Below are 15,265 nucleotides of genomic sequence, written 5' to 3'. Positions count from 1 at the left end.
ACAATAAAAATCATAACAGCTAAATCGCTGAACTATAAAGCGTTTAAAGCGCAATAAAACAAAAGAACACATTACTTTTGCTATTTTTACCATGTGCTATTATTTTCCTGACCTTTCATTGATGTATGCATTATATTATTCTTTAGTGGTAGTTGCAGAATCATATGGTAGAAGATACGGAGGAAGACATTGTATGTATTTAACATTTAGACGTGGAGGTCATGAAAAAAATTGATATAATTTAATGCCAGGATATATTTTAGATAGATAAGTATAAAAAAGGGTCAGATTGACGTGGATGGTCCATTTTTAAAAAAAAATAACAAACACATGACAAATTATGAGATTGAATTCGAACAATTTCCTATATACTTTTATTTTACGTCAATATGCAGTGTTTTTCCACTTACAATTTGTACCTATTGGGATTAATCTTATTTCGAGGGTAGCAATTTTCGTGACTAGTGAACCCTTGCATTTTCGAGGACATTTGATTTCCCTCGTTTTGCCAACAATATATAAATATTCTCTGTAAAATAGTGTACCAGAATAAACTATCTCAGCTGTATTCAAACAACAAAAATACCGAACTCCAAGTTGAATTCAAACAGCAGAAGTCCAGAAATTCTAAGGAACTCAAACGTCATTAATCAACTGAACAAGTAAACATTCAGCTCTTGTCTTGATACACACAATCATTATTAGTCGTGCTTACGCCTTTTTGATTCACCTTTTACAGAATAAGTTAAAAAAAAACAACATTTATGTAATTCAAATGATTCTGATATCCTCCTATGTAAACATATTGTAGCATTTGTGATTATTCTATTTGTTAGACTATAGGCACATGAAAAGGTATGGAAGAAGACACGTATACAGATACAGTCATAAGCACTATGGAGGTAGACACAGATACATTCATAGGTACTATGGACATAGATACGGGTATGGACACAAGCATGTTTATGCTCACGGATATGTTCACCGACCAAGTATTATTCACAGTCATGTTCATGTTCACGGACATGTTCACAGTCATGCCCAAGGTATAAATCTTAAGAATATACACTTTTTCATGTTTTCTTGCAAATATGCAGTTAACACTTTGGACGTATAATAGTTTTTTTTTGTATAAGCTACGAACGTTCATACATGTACAACTATGATGTTTTTTTACCATGAGTAAGATTTAATAAAAAGAGAAAGTGCGTTTGAATATGATATACATTTCTGAAAGAAAACCGATTGGATTCGGTCCGAATTAATTGATAAAACATGTTAGTTATAAAGCGTTTTATTTGAGCAACTCAGGTAAAACATTCACGGATAATTATATATTCATTATGATTTAAAAGGGGAGAAAAATTTCAAACGGATATGCAAAATCATCAGTTGAAACAAACTGATTCTGATATGGCAAATACGAAAAATGATCAAAAAACCATAAAGTTTACAAAGAACAACACAAACACTGAAGACCCCAACAAAAACTGGTTTGATCGTAGGTGCTCCGGAAGAGTAAGAGATCCTGCGCTGTATGTCTCATTTAATTAAACATTGAGTGATACAGATATTCTATAATGGTCAACAAACTAGTTGTAGCATCCGGAAACCTTTGAAGAGATTATGTCAATTTTATCACTTAGACCTTTAGGTTTATTAACTTTCTATTGAATACCAAGTGTACCATTAAAGGAAACCAGAAATAATTGTCAGCAGGTATTCGAGCATAAATCAAGTTTTAGTTTTCCTTAAGATTAGTATACTTCCGCTTGTGGTCTTCAACTTTAAATTGAGGTCAGTGATCTAGATTGTTCACCGATTTACCTGTATTCAGTCACAATGTATTGTAATAAGAAATATATGACTACAAAATAACAGTATTAAGATGCAAAACAGCAAAGACATGTCTCTATGAAGTTGAGTCACATACATATCATGTCTGTTAACCAATTTGTGGCTTTGACTGTAAAACTGCTAAAGTGTTGATATCAGTCGTCTTGCGCAAATACCAAATTTTAATCCTTGTACCTATGAGTTTATTCTTTTCTTGTGTAACGAGCTCAACACTCAAAAATGTCCTTAAAGTAAAGTGGCACGGACACACCATGTTGGCTTAGATATATAAACACCATGTGTTTGTACAGTGAATATATTACTGCTTGGAAATGTGGAAATTGCCGATTTGGAAGTTTTAAATTAAGATTCTAATTTGATGTCATCAATCTATGTCAATATCGATGAAAAATACAGATGTAGTTTAAACATATTTATTTATAGTGGTTTCGGAAACACGTTTTGTAACTTATATTAATCCCTTTCCACTTTGCGGATGTAAAACATACATACTTGTTTCTGATATAACTGACATGCAAGAACTCACTGGTATATTTGTTTTGTAAAACCCTGTTATAAACTTTTGTAAAATATACTTTTTTATTTTTAATACCAATCACTTTAGCATACTAGTTTTAAAAGCAATTATCTTTTTTCAGTACACCATAATATAAAGATCTTGGCAAAACTAAACAAGCATCTCCATCATCACGTTCAAGAGCACAAAAAAATTGCTTTACAACATATCAAAACCATTGCACAGACGGCCGAACATCATGTCAACAGCATTGAAGATGCGACAAACAGTCACATAGAGAAGGTGAAGGAGGAAGCCGATAAACATATTTATGATATAAACAAGGCCTCCGCGGCTCACCTGCAGCAACTAAAAGCAGCAGCAGATGCACAGATTAAAAGACTTACCGAGCTCGCAAAACAACATTTATTCACTGCAGAGAAGCAACACCAGGTACATTCCAGTCAACGTGAAGACCAACATAACCGTCACATGAGTGATAAGGAAGCAATTAATAAACGACATGAAGAGGCAATGTTATTGATACATAAACAACTACTGCGCCCAAAACTCTATTTGAAATCAACATAGCAATTTATAACGCACGAATTTAACAAAAATAAACAAATGTTAAAGTTTTCAAAGATAATTGATTTTGTTTCACTCTTGTGTCTTATCTCTTTATATTTTTCACATGGTTCGTTACTTGAGTTCAAATATATGGCCTTGTGCGTTACCGGTGAATATATTGTATAATATTGATTTGACATTTTCAAATTTAAATTTGATTCATATATTCTACCTTATAGTGCAACACTTATTGACAGTTAGTTCAAAACCACTAATACCTGATAACAAATCATGCATCTAAGACTAGGTTGTCAATCATTTAACACCTAACATCTAGAGTTTTTATTCCCCGAGGGTATTCCCAGCCCAGTAGTCAGGACTTCTGTGCTGAAATGCATTATCATTGATATGGTCATATTCATAAATAAACTTTTTACAAAGCCTTTGAATTCATCAAATGCTGAGATTTTTCTACCTCAGGAATATATACATTCCCTTAACTGTATATGGCAAAATTTTTAGAAATGTTGGTCCTCAATGCTCTGTACTTTATTTGACCTTTTTAACTTTTTTGGATTCGAGTGTCACTGATGAGTCTTTTGTAGTCGAAACGCGCGTCTGAGGTAAATGCATAATTAAATCCTGGTATCTATGATGAATTGATTTAATGATTACTAAATATAAAAATATAAGTATGACCGATGTGACAAATACATTCAAAAAGTATTAATCCATCCCAGTCTTCGTATTGTCAACATTAAAAGAGGGACGAAAGATACCAAAGGGACAGTCAAACTCATAAATCTAAAACAAACTGACAACGCCATGGCTAAAAATGAAAAAGACAAACAACAGCACACACGACACAACATAGAAAACTAAAGAATAAACAACACGAACCCCACCAAAAAACTTGGGGTGATCTCAGGTGCTCCGGAAATGATTTCTTACATGTACATGACATACCGAAATAAATTAAAATAGTAATTTGCTATCATATTCGATAGTTGAATACATACATACGAATTGTCATCGGACGAAATACACATGTCTTCATCTAATGCTATGATCGCAATGTCATGCTTGCTAATCATACCAACTTGCTGTTCAGTGTGAGCCAAGGCTTCATGCTGAAGAGTCCGTACTTTGATCTATATATAATGATTTACTTGAACAAATTATGACTTGGATGGAGAATTGTCTCATTGGCATGCACACACATCTTCTAATATCCATACTCGTTATTTAAGTATACAAACAGACAGAATTATTCACGTTACTACTTATATAATTTACAACTATAGGTTACCATGCGGCCTTCAACAATGGGCAAAGCTCATACCACACAAACAGCTATAAAAAAGCCCCAATAAGACAAATGTAAAATATTAAAACGAAAAAACTAACGGCCTAGTTCATGTACGAAAAATGAACTAAAACCAAATATGTAGCACATCAACAAACGACAACCACTGAATAACAGGCTAATGACTTTGGACAGGATGCATATAGAATGGAGTGTGTGTGTGGTGGTGGAGGGGGTGGGGTAAATATATAAGTGGGATCCACCCCCTCTTAACCATGAACAGTGTACATGTGTAGTGACAGTTCAACAAAAGAACGGAATATGAAAATGAGTTGAAAAAGGCTAACGCATCAGATGGATACAAATAGAAATACATCTAATAAAAACACAGAGTGGTCGTGGCAGGGTACTTCTATATCCCAACAACAAAAATACAATAAAGACTGATCTGAAAGTACTCGCAGTTACTGACAGCTAGTTCAAAGCCACTTATACTTAATAAAAAAAATCATTTGCATCAAAGACTAAGATAATTTCAGATCAATCAGTTAACATCTCACATCCAATGAATTTAGTGTAAAGACGTCATAAAAAGTCAGAAAAAAGCATGACCATGTGCAATGCCAAGATACAGGTATCGACATACTGCTGCCAGAAAATGAAGTGATTCTGTTCTATAGTACGGGACAAAAAAGACTAACAATTAATCAATATATAAAACAGTTTCAAAATATCTGTAAACAGATAAAATAATTTACTCACAAATGCTAGAAATAAAATAAACAAAAATGCCTAATTCCTAGAGATATCCAAATTGGAAAGTTATTTAACAATTGCAAAACAAACGCTCATACAAATCAGTCGAATGGAAGACAAGTGTCATGTTCCTGACTTACGGGCATTTCTTTTTATGGAAAACGTTGGACTTAACCTGGTTTTATATCTAGCTAACCTTCTCAGTTGTTTGACAGTTGCATAAAATTCCATTCAATTTACAACAATACACAACAATGTAGCGTAAAACATATAGATATAAAAGGTGAACATTTAAAATATTGTGGAACAGCAGTCGACAATGCTTATTTTCCAGTTGTTTTACGCAATATATTCAAAACCTATTTCGAAAATTATATATCAATATTAAGTTAGATAAAGCAAATTAACAAGTGATATATACATTTGACTCAGATCGACGTCCAGTTTCTAATCGACGTCCGTTCCTCAAAACGACGTCCAAGTCTGACGTCACACTCTCAAATCGACGTCCAATATGTTGATCCTCTAATCGACGTCAAATGTTCCGTCATGTATATTTTCAAAACGACATTCGATTGATGGTAGTCTTTTCTAATCGTTGTCCAATATCAATAAATAATACATAACTGCACGGGTACATGTATAAGACATTGCTTGGTTTTGAAACTTGCAAATACGAAATGAAAAATTAATTTTGGTCTGTTTTCTATGGTTTTTATAATAATTTAATTTTCAAACAGTTATACAAACTTTCTATAGCGATTTTTCAACCCTAAATAGGTAACTTGCTTATTAAGAAGTTAACCCAATCGATCCATGTTGCCGTATGTCATTCATATTTTATTTTTAAATAAGATAAAAAATAAAACGTCTAACATCGATCAATAACAACACGACAACCACCGACATCTTATAACATACCAATTTTGATCTAGAACTGTCTTAACAACTCTCTCTGACAATTCAAGTCATCTTTTTCGGTCCCCATCTCTCTCTCTCTCTCTCTCTCTCTCTCTCTCTCTCTCTCTCTCTCTCTCTCTCTCGCTCTCTCTCTCTCTCTCTCTCTCTCTCTCTCTCTCTCTCTCTCTCTCTCTCTCTCTCTCTCTCTCTCTCTCTCTCTCTCTCTCTCCCAAACATTTCTTTATTAGGTACTGTGTATTGTTACATCGTTTTTTCAAAGCCTTCTTAAATCATAAAGTTGTTCTTAGTGTTTTTTGCATTTATTTGTACTGTATTCCTGTCATGTATTGGTGTCTTTTTACTGTTATATTTAACATTGCAATAAATGTTTGAGGTCTGGCTAGCCACAAACCCAGTTTCAACCCACCATTTTTTTCTTAAAATGTCCCGTACTAAGTCAGGAAAATGGCAGTTGTTATCATATAGTTCTTTTCTGTGTTTGTTGCATTTTCGTTTGTTATTTGTTCACTTCAGTGTTTCTGTCCAAAACCGCTTGTAGAAATTCTATACACAAATATCATAAGTAAAAATGAAAAACATACAGCGTAGTCTGCTAAAAAACCAACGGCCTTATTTATGTACAAACGAATGAACGAAATAAAAAATGTGACACAGAAACAAAGGACAACCACTGCATAACAGGCTCCTGACTTTGGACAGGCACATACATACATAATGACTTATTTTTATGATACAACCAATCGGATCGACATATATCAACTATGTACAGTGCAACACATGAAATGTTCTTCTTGCATACAATGGTTTTTGGAAAACTGAGAGCAAATTATTTGTTGAAATATTTATCTAAAAACATTCAGTGAAAATTTGCATATGCTAGACATGCTTCATGGAACTGAACATCCATTAAAGTTTCGGCAATAGTATTTATCAACAGTTTGGATGTATTTATATGGACCCCTTCGCAGATAAGCTTGTATGGGTATAACTTACAGCTAATGATCGAAGTCAGTAGAGATACGTCTTTCTTTCACTAAATAGCAAAATAAAACTTGATGATAGTTTTACTAAAAAACGATGAAATTTCATATCATACTGAAGCCATTTATTTAAAGGAACATAATTTTAAATCAATATAAAAGTAACTTAATTAATTCATCGTGAAAAACGTCACATGCCGGGTAGTATGTTTGACACGGGTTGGATGTTTTGAAGCGGTAGAAAACGATAAAGATAAGTTCCAGTAACCAAATATTCTTTATAAAGAAGTGTCTTCGTCTTCAGGTTTCTTAAACTGTATTGTCATTTTTTTATATAGATATTGGTGAGTATTTCTGTGAAGCGAGTAATCAAATTCGTTTAGGAGTAAGTGCATTTGCAACGTGCACGAGTGCTTTGTCGAAGGAACTGTTGAAACAGTTTGATGGATTTTTATGGAACGCCGGAACTGTCTTATAGTGTAAATATTTAATGTGTTTTGTCGCTTTGCCTTTACGTCCTGTCATTTCTTCTTTTTGTTATGTGCAGATGCCTGACACGGCATCTCTGTGTTATGTCAAATTAGTAATTTGTTTGGTCAAACAATTGTATGATATGTCATTGCTAAACTTTGTTGTGTAAAATATGCATTACATTATGCTGTAACTACTATATATTCTGTGATTACTTCGGAACTTTATAATCAACCACCTTTACATTCTCTCATATTTTATCTATGTTGTGTCTATTCTTCTTTCACATAAGTCAGTTAATAATTGCGTCCTGTCTCAAGTGAGTGTTATTGTTATATCAAATGTTCTAAACGTTGTTTTGATATACCTTTGTTCTATGTAAATCTCATGATATTATAGTCTGTTGGCGTTATGTTGTGTTTAAACATATGTATCTCCAGTGAAAAACATAATACATCATGGTATAATTCATTTGCGTTTTGCCGTACAGTTGATACTCTCTGTGAGCATTCATTACGTCGTGTGCAAATGCCTTTTACATTATGTACAAAAAACTAATACGTTTTGTGCAAACCTCGTTTACCTTATGTGCAAACATCGTTCACCCTATGTGCAAACATCGTTTACCTTATGTGCAAACACCTATTACGTTATGTGCAAATACCTATTAAGTTATGTATAAAAACTACATCATTATGTGCAAACACTATTACGTTATGTGCAAATACCGCTTACATTATGTGCAAACACCGATTACGCTATGTGCAAATGCCTATTACATTATGTCCAAACATCTATTACGTTAGGTGCAAACACCTATTGGCCCAAGACCACAATTAATGACCCTACTTTTCGTTGTTCACAAATATAGTTCCCTTTAATTAAGGTGTATTCTTTCTTTATTTTTTTTCTTTGCCTTTCTCATTGATTATTTAGTTTTTATGGGTTGGAAATGAAAGAAGATAGGTAAAATAAACTTTTGGATGTTGTATTTTAACTTATTTTGATATGGAAAGGGTGATTAGGCTAAGTGCAAAAAGGTGATATTTACAGTTTTCGGAACATCTCTTGACTTGTCAATAGGGGTAGGGATGTGTATTGGCTAATTTTGTAAAAGTGATTGCTTCAATCTTTCTGAATTTTGGATATACTTTTGGACAGGTACTATACATTACACACACAAAAGATTGGACAAAAGTGCATGGTGCAAATTTTTTAATGTGATAAAAAGTTATAAAGAACTAATAGAGGAATTAATTGTGGTCTGTGGCCTATTACGTTATGTCTAATTAAGAAATAATTCATGGAAGCCATAGATTGTTGGAAATTTACACATGGCCTGGGCCGTGATATTCGAATTTTATCCTGAGCGTTAGCGAGGGATAAAATTAACGAATATCACGGCCCAGGCCATGTCACTGTGCTTAAACGGCTGTGGGTAACTTAAGTTACCCACAGCCCAAGATGGCGGACTCTAAACTCGTTGATATTTAATTCATACAAAATGTACCTTTTGCGACGTTTTTCATGCAGAATGTAAATATTTATAGGATTATTGAATAAAGAAATGACTAACTATTACCATAAATTTGTTAATATAGAGTTCACTAAAGCGCAAGGTCAACTTTAAAAAATGCATAAGATGTCCGTAACTTTTTGATCGAAACTAAGCAGACTGTCCGTAACTTTATTTTTAGATGTGGGTAACTTTTGATTTAAAATTTTAAGAATTATAATTTCAACAATTAGAAGACAATTAACATCATATTTGTAACCTTCGCGGCCGTTTATACTACTCATTCACCACCAAATGTGTAAATTTCCAACAATCTATGGCTTCCATGAATTATTTCGATTCTAATAGGACAAATACGGTCATTAAAAAACTGAAGCGAGGGTGGGTATGCTGTGTATGTGGCTGTTCTTTTTTACTCCCTGTTAGATAAAGCTCAAATATCTTTATAAATATGTAACTAGCGTAGATTATTTCGAGAATAACTGCTAGTAAAAAACTTTTTAATTCTTTAAGTTCTCAAACCCAACATTTGTCATTTTTAATTTACATGTTTTTCTCGTAAGCTTCCGTCAAATCAAAAGTTGACATTTGTAACTAAGGAGCCGCCATGTTGACTTGCTGAAATGGGTAAATATGCGAATAATGCAATAGAATAGAAAACAAAACAAAACCTACCTGAAAAATTCAGTTTTAATACAATATGATACGAATTCAGATGGTTCACGTAACAGAAAACTTTCAAGTTTAGCGGTTTCATTTGTATGACGTCATGTTTTGAAATGATTTAAATGCACCAAAAAGATTAATAGACTTTTGCTGAATTTAATTTAATTTATATTTTGTTGATTTCTCCGAGCTCTTGTGCATTACTTCTTTGTATTATGCATGCGAATAAGAATAAAAGTTATTTTGTCTTTTTTAATTGCACTTTTTAAAACATTAAAATCGGCAAAGGATCTGCAAATAGGTTCCAATACATGTAGATTTACGTGGGAAGGATATTGTAACAGCCATTATTATGCATATCTCTGAGTCTGCGCTAAGTATATGTTATCGAGAATTTTATCACAGTGTTGTTTACAAAGCTAAAGAAGCACGTCATATTAGAAACACCAATTACGTTATGTGCAAAAACCTATTACGTTCTGGTAAAGGTGTCATACCACCAATTAAAAGTCCCTATCTGTTCAACCAAATTTTGCAATTTGCACAGCTTTCTAAATAGTTTAACTTCATAGAAACTAGGTATATCCTGAATTGTACAGGTGTCACCTTTCTGCATGCCAATTTTTAACATACATTCAAAATCATATAAGAAAGAAGAGAGCTCCCGAAAGGAGGTACCACTAAAAATATTCTGGAAATCTTAAACAAGTATACCATGGAGCGCATTAATACTCAATTTTAAATGCAAACTCCTAGACAGGTAAAATTTGGCTCAAAAAGGTCTTAATATATTTCTCTTTCAAGAAAAGTTTCATTTCTGCAAATTTGTTGGTTAGTTTAGGTGTGGTTAGTTTAGGTGAACAATGACATCAAATGCACTATTTTTTGTCCGGGTAGGCCTACTTTCACTTGGTGGTATGACACCTAAACACTTTTTTTGACACAGATTAAAACGAAACGCATCAGTGATATACACTTTGAAAATTATAAGTTTTAGCTTTCTAAAAAGCTCTGAACTACTTCGCTGTATTGTTTTTCAAGGTAATATCCATTGGATGCAGAATGTGAAGTGAAGGTAATATGTGTGCATCGGGTTGTTGATTTAGTATTGGAAATGTAGTATTTTTATATATTGATTGATATAAAAATGTTATATGAATATTTAGTTTTTTGTTCTACTTAAAGAGTGTGCGTTATACATCCATTCTTTTTATATTTTGTTCACTTTACTTAAATTAAAATATTTACAAATATATAGACACGATTCTCGAGGTGTGTCTCTCAGGAGGTGTGCCTAAATTGACAAAAGTCATAAAATACATTTAATGCATTTTTGAAAACATTGTACAGGAACATTTTTAGCAAACAAATCGTACATATTGCAGATTAGCAATGCAAGTAAAGACGTATTAATGATTGATATTTCAATTTTCAATTTCAGTGTGTAATATATGCATAATAAAACGACCATGAATTAATAACATTTGATCTGAAATGTAATACACACAGTTAATTTTCCGGCATTTGATGGCTTAATATCCTCAGAAAAGAACAGTCTGTAATTATTTATCTCATTTAAGCCAATAGTTGTTGCTGAATTTCAGCCACATCATGAAGCAACCAAACATAATTTATATGTGACAAGTAAATATTTCAAGATGGCGTGTATATTGACTGAAACTAAAAGCTCTGCCCTGTTATTAGAAGCAAAAAAAAGCTACATGTAAAAAACAAAATGCAACCTCATATCTTTACGGAAAATGTGAACGGAAAATAAGTTGATATAAAAAAAAAAGAAGACGTGATATGATTGCCAATGAGACAACTCTCCACAAGAGACCAAAATGACACAGAAATTAACTACTTTAGGTCACCGTACGGCCTTCAACAATGAGCAAAGCCCATACCGCATATTAAACAATAAAGAATATGTAAAACAACGAATTCAAACTAGAGCACTAACGGCCTTATTTATGTAATGTTCTTTTCCATCTGCACCAAGCGGGTCATTTCATAGGTCGCCATATATCTTGCATACATAATCATAACATATGGTTTTGGAAGGCGCCAAATTACATTCATGAATTATAGACTTTTGACAAGGTCAACACATTATATATGCGTCTATTCAGATTATAATGACTGAGGACGAAGATATTTTCTCGCCACCTCTTATCTTGTATTTATTTTAATTAGCAGGGAGTTTTTGGAAAAACTAAGTCCCGAGCCCCCTCTTAATCAAACTGCTTATAGAACCAACAAACGCAGCTCCATCATTTTCAAAAATTCTGGTTCCGCCACTGGTTATTGAATGAGAAATCAAAAAGAGAAAAAAAAATGTTTTTATAACATAAATTAATAATATGAAAATTTCGTTAAACTCGTTAGAAACATAAATAAAGTAAAAAAAAATATTTAAATATACGTACAGAAAAAGTGTGTTTCCGCATGCGGAAGAATATCTCAAGAACGTTTGCGATATATCATGCAGAGTTATCTGTCTTTGCTCCCTCTCTCTGCGTAGGACATTGAATGTTTTGCCGGAAAATATGAATGCCCACTCAAATGCAATCTATTAGAAAAATCGAAATATTATAGAAGAGTGTCCACCATGCACTTTCACAGCACTTTAATTAATATGAAATATGAAAATTATATATACATGTATAACTGTAATTTACAAATATTAAAATAATATATAACAAAAAAACAGAGTTTACTGATTTGTATCACTTCAACGATGAGGTTGAATTTATCATCCACGCACAGAAAAATATATATATCTGTACTTTAACGCCACTTTCAGGTAAAGAGATGCGATTTGGTTTTCTGAGACAAGTGCTTGTGACCGTCCACAAGAACTTGCGGTCGTCCGATGTTCAGTACTTCAGTACTTTGATTCATATCTTTAACATAAAGATGTTCTCAAATAGTAATAAAACATAACAAGGGTTTTATATTTTTAACAAACGTCCTTATTGTCCTTATATTATCTTGATTCATTTTGAGAACTCAAATCGTATCAATGACATACTGCACATTTAAAGATTTTTGAAAACTGGGAGTTAGCTGGTAATTGTTTCATGGTGCTTTAAACGAATGAACAAGAGGGTTCCGAAATACCAATAATACAAAACATGACAAGTGAACTTTCTTAATTTATAATTAGAAGCAGGAAAATTACAGAGGAATTTTAGCCTTCCCTTTCGTGTTAAAGTCTGTCACAGTTTTCTTTTCGTTATAAAGGTGATTTTTTTTAAACAATTTTGACTAAATATGTTGCGTCGATTTCAAGGCGAACAAGATTGCATCAATTCAAGATTGTTTCCGCACTTTGAGGATAATTTGGATTGAATCATATTAATTTCATGCCTCGCTAGCCATTTATAAAAGAATTCGTCTCGCTTTAACAGTAGCCGAGAAAAGGGGGACCAATATATCTAAGAATTCGTAAGGGTTCCGTGGAACCCAGTGTCTAGACTACTTTTACTGTTAATCGCAGGCTCAACAAAAATGAGGAAAAAAATCAATAAAAATATTCCTCTTGATACGATCTTTGACTGTAAGAAGCTTCTGTCCACGTTTGGTAAAAATACAGGCTAGTTTATGAATCTAATAAATGTTTAAAAAAATGAACTTCAGACTATAATGTTAACTGGAAGTCCATTCATAAGTAAACCACAGGTACAAAATCTTTATAAAATTTCTTTCCAGATACTAGCTGTTGATCACAAACAAGCGTCTGTCCAAGTTTGGTACAAATCTAAAAGAGTATAAGAAAGTTATTAAAATTCTAAAAACATTAACCACAGAGTGAATATGTTGTTTCACAGAGTGAATGTAATATTTCCTGGCAGAAAATCTAAGTTCATTTATAAGTAAAATACGGAAAAAATGGAATTTTATTTTTACAAGTTTTAATTCTGGATACTACATGTATCTTATGATCATAAACAAGCTTCTGTCCAAATTTGGTAGAAATCAAGTATAGTTTAAGAAAGTTATTACAACTTCAAAAACTTTAACCACAGTGTGAATATTTGTGGACGACGCCGCCGACGACGGTGACGACACCGACGACGACGACGGAATGTAGGATCGCTATGTCTCGAAGGCTCGACAAAAATGGCAATATTTAACGGAAACTGTCAAAACATATTTTAGAATGATAACATTTAGATCCAATAGAATATATTTGTATGAAATTTTATATTTTTTAAAATAAGATTTGTCAGAATAATGATGTGCAGCAAATTCCCTTTATGAACATTTGGCTTAATTGTGTATTTAGCTATATTTATCGAACCATTCGCGTTCATAACTAAACGCATCGAAGCTTACCGTTTATACCGTATATCCCATAATAATATTCATTGAATTTATGACTCTCCGTTCGGAAAAATAAGTTTATGTTTCTAATTTATACCATGTATACGACGATATTCGTTGAAATATTGAACAAAAAGATAAATGCATATCAACAACTGTGGAATAACGTATTGATTATAAGGGCGTATGACATTTGCGCCGATTTTTTAAATTTTCATTCTTTCATTTGCGCCGATTTCATTTTTTCATTTGCGCCGATTTTATATTTGCTCCTAATTGGATTTACAGGTAAGAGAATACTTGTACATGTACTATACCGTGAAGGTATATTGTTAAAATCTGGTTATAAACCTAGGTTTTAATTAATTAGGTCTTTCCACCTCTACGTGGAAAGACCTATTGGATTTCTTCTGATTATTATTATAAGGTCTTTCCACCTTTCCGTGGAAAGACCTATTGAATTTGTTCTGATTATTATTATTTTTTTTTCTTCTTCCGCCTAATTTTTTTTCTTGCGTAGTATTGATGTTTCAAAAGATGTCGCTTAGATATTTGGAATATGATATCGTATAGTTTATACGCTTTAAAAATTTACAACTGCGTAACAAAATACTTTACATTTAAAGAGTTATCTCCCCACACTGTTTTTCTTGTGGCCACTACTCCTTCGCAACCGTTAAAGATTACGACAAATTTATTTTACCAAATTGCTCGTTACATCTTCAGGATTATGATATTCATTTGGACTGAAGCTTTACGGAAACTCCATATGAGAGTTATTCCCCCTTTTCCATTCAATTAAGTGATATGCATTTCTAAATGGTAAGCCATAAGTGATAGAGTCCTATGGTCTTTAGATTTGAGGTCCTTGGTCCCAAAAAATGAAAAAAAAGGTCAAAGTCAAAGGTCAAGGTCATATTCTAAAGTATGTGAATATAGTGTACAACTGGATGACGGAAGAGGTCTATAATGATAAATGAAAAATAACATGACTTGGATAGAGTTGTCTCATTTGCCCTCATACCACATCTTCTTATATCTTTTCACCTCTAATTAACCTGTAAATGACCTGTAAAAAATCGGCGCAAATGAAAACAAAAATCGGCGCAAATGAAAGAAAAAATCGGCGCAAATGAAATGCAGATCGCCGCAAATGCAAAACACCGGATTATAAATGTACTATGTCGGTAAACGTGAAATTTATTTGTACGAGCTTTAGAAACAGGACGAAAAGCGAGGCTTACCGAATTTTCTCTTGTTTCGCAGCGAGAACTAATACATTTTATATTTATGACAATGTACATATATTGTTTACAATTTACACCTGGTATTTGAGAATAAGTTGTTTAAATCTTAACCATTGTCTCTGATTTTTACAATTATTGAAACGCGGACTC

At 32.8% G+C, this 15,265-nt stretch overlaps 1 long non-coding RNA gene across 1 annotated transcript; it reads left to right on the top strand.

Annotated features, from left to right (window-relative positions):
• Positions 1-16: 16 nt before the first annotated feature.
• LOC143066315 (uncharacterized) lies at positions 17-2,920 on the top strand. The gene is made up of 3 exons (XR_012975547.1): positions 17-191; positions 837-1,046; positions 2,496-2,920. It is a non-coding gene; the product is annotated as an uncharacterized LOC143066315 (long non-coding RNA).
• The last annotated feature ends 12,345 nt before the right edge of the window (positions 2,921-15,265 follow it).

The sequence above is a fragment of the Mytilus galloprovincialis genome, chromosome 3 (assembly GCF_965363235.1).
Source record: "Mytilus galloprovincialis chromosome 3, xbMytGall1.hap1.1, whole genome shotgun sequence".
Taxonomy (NCBI): Eukaryota; Metazoa; Mollusca; class Bivalvia; order Mytilida; family Mytilidae; genus Mytilus; species Mytilus galloprovincialis.
The sequence above is the reverse complement of the archived record's forward strand: the minus strand, read 5'-3'. Positions and strand labels throughout refer to the sequence as shown.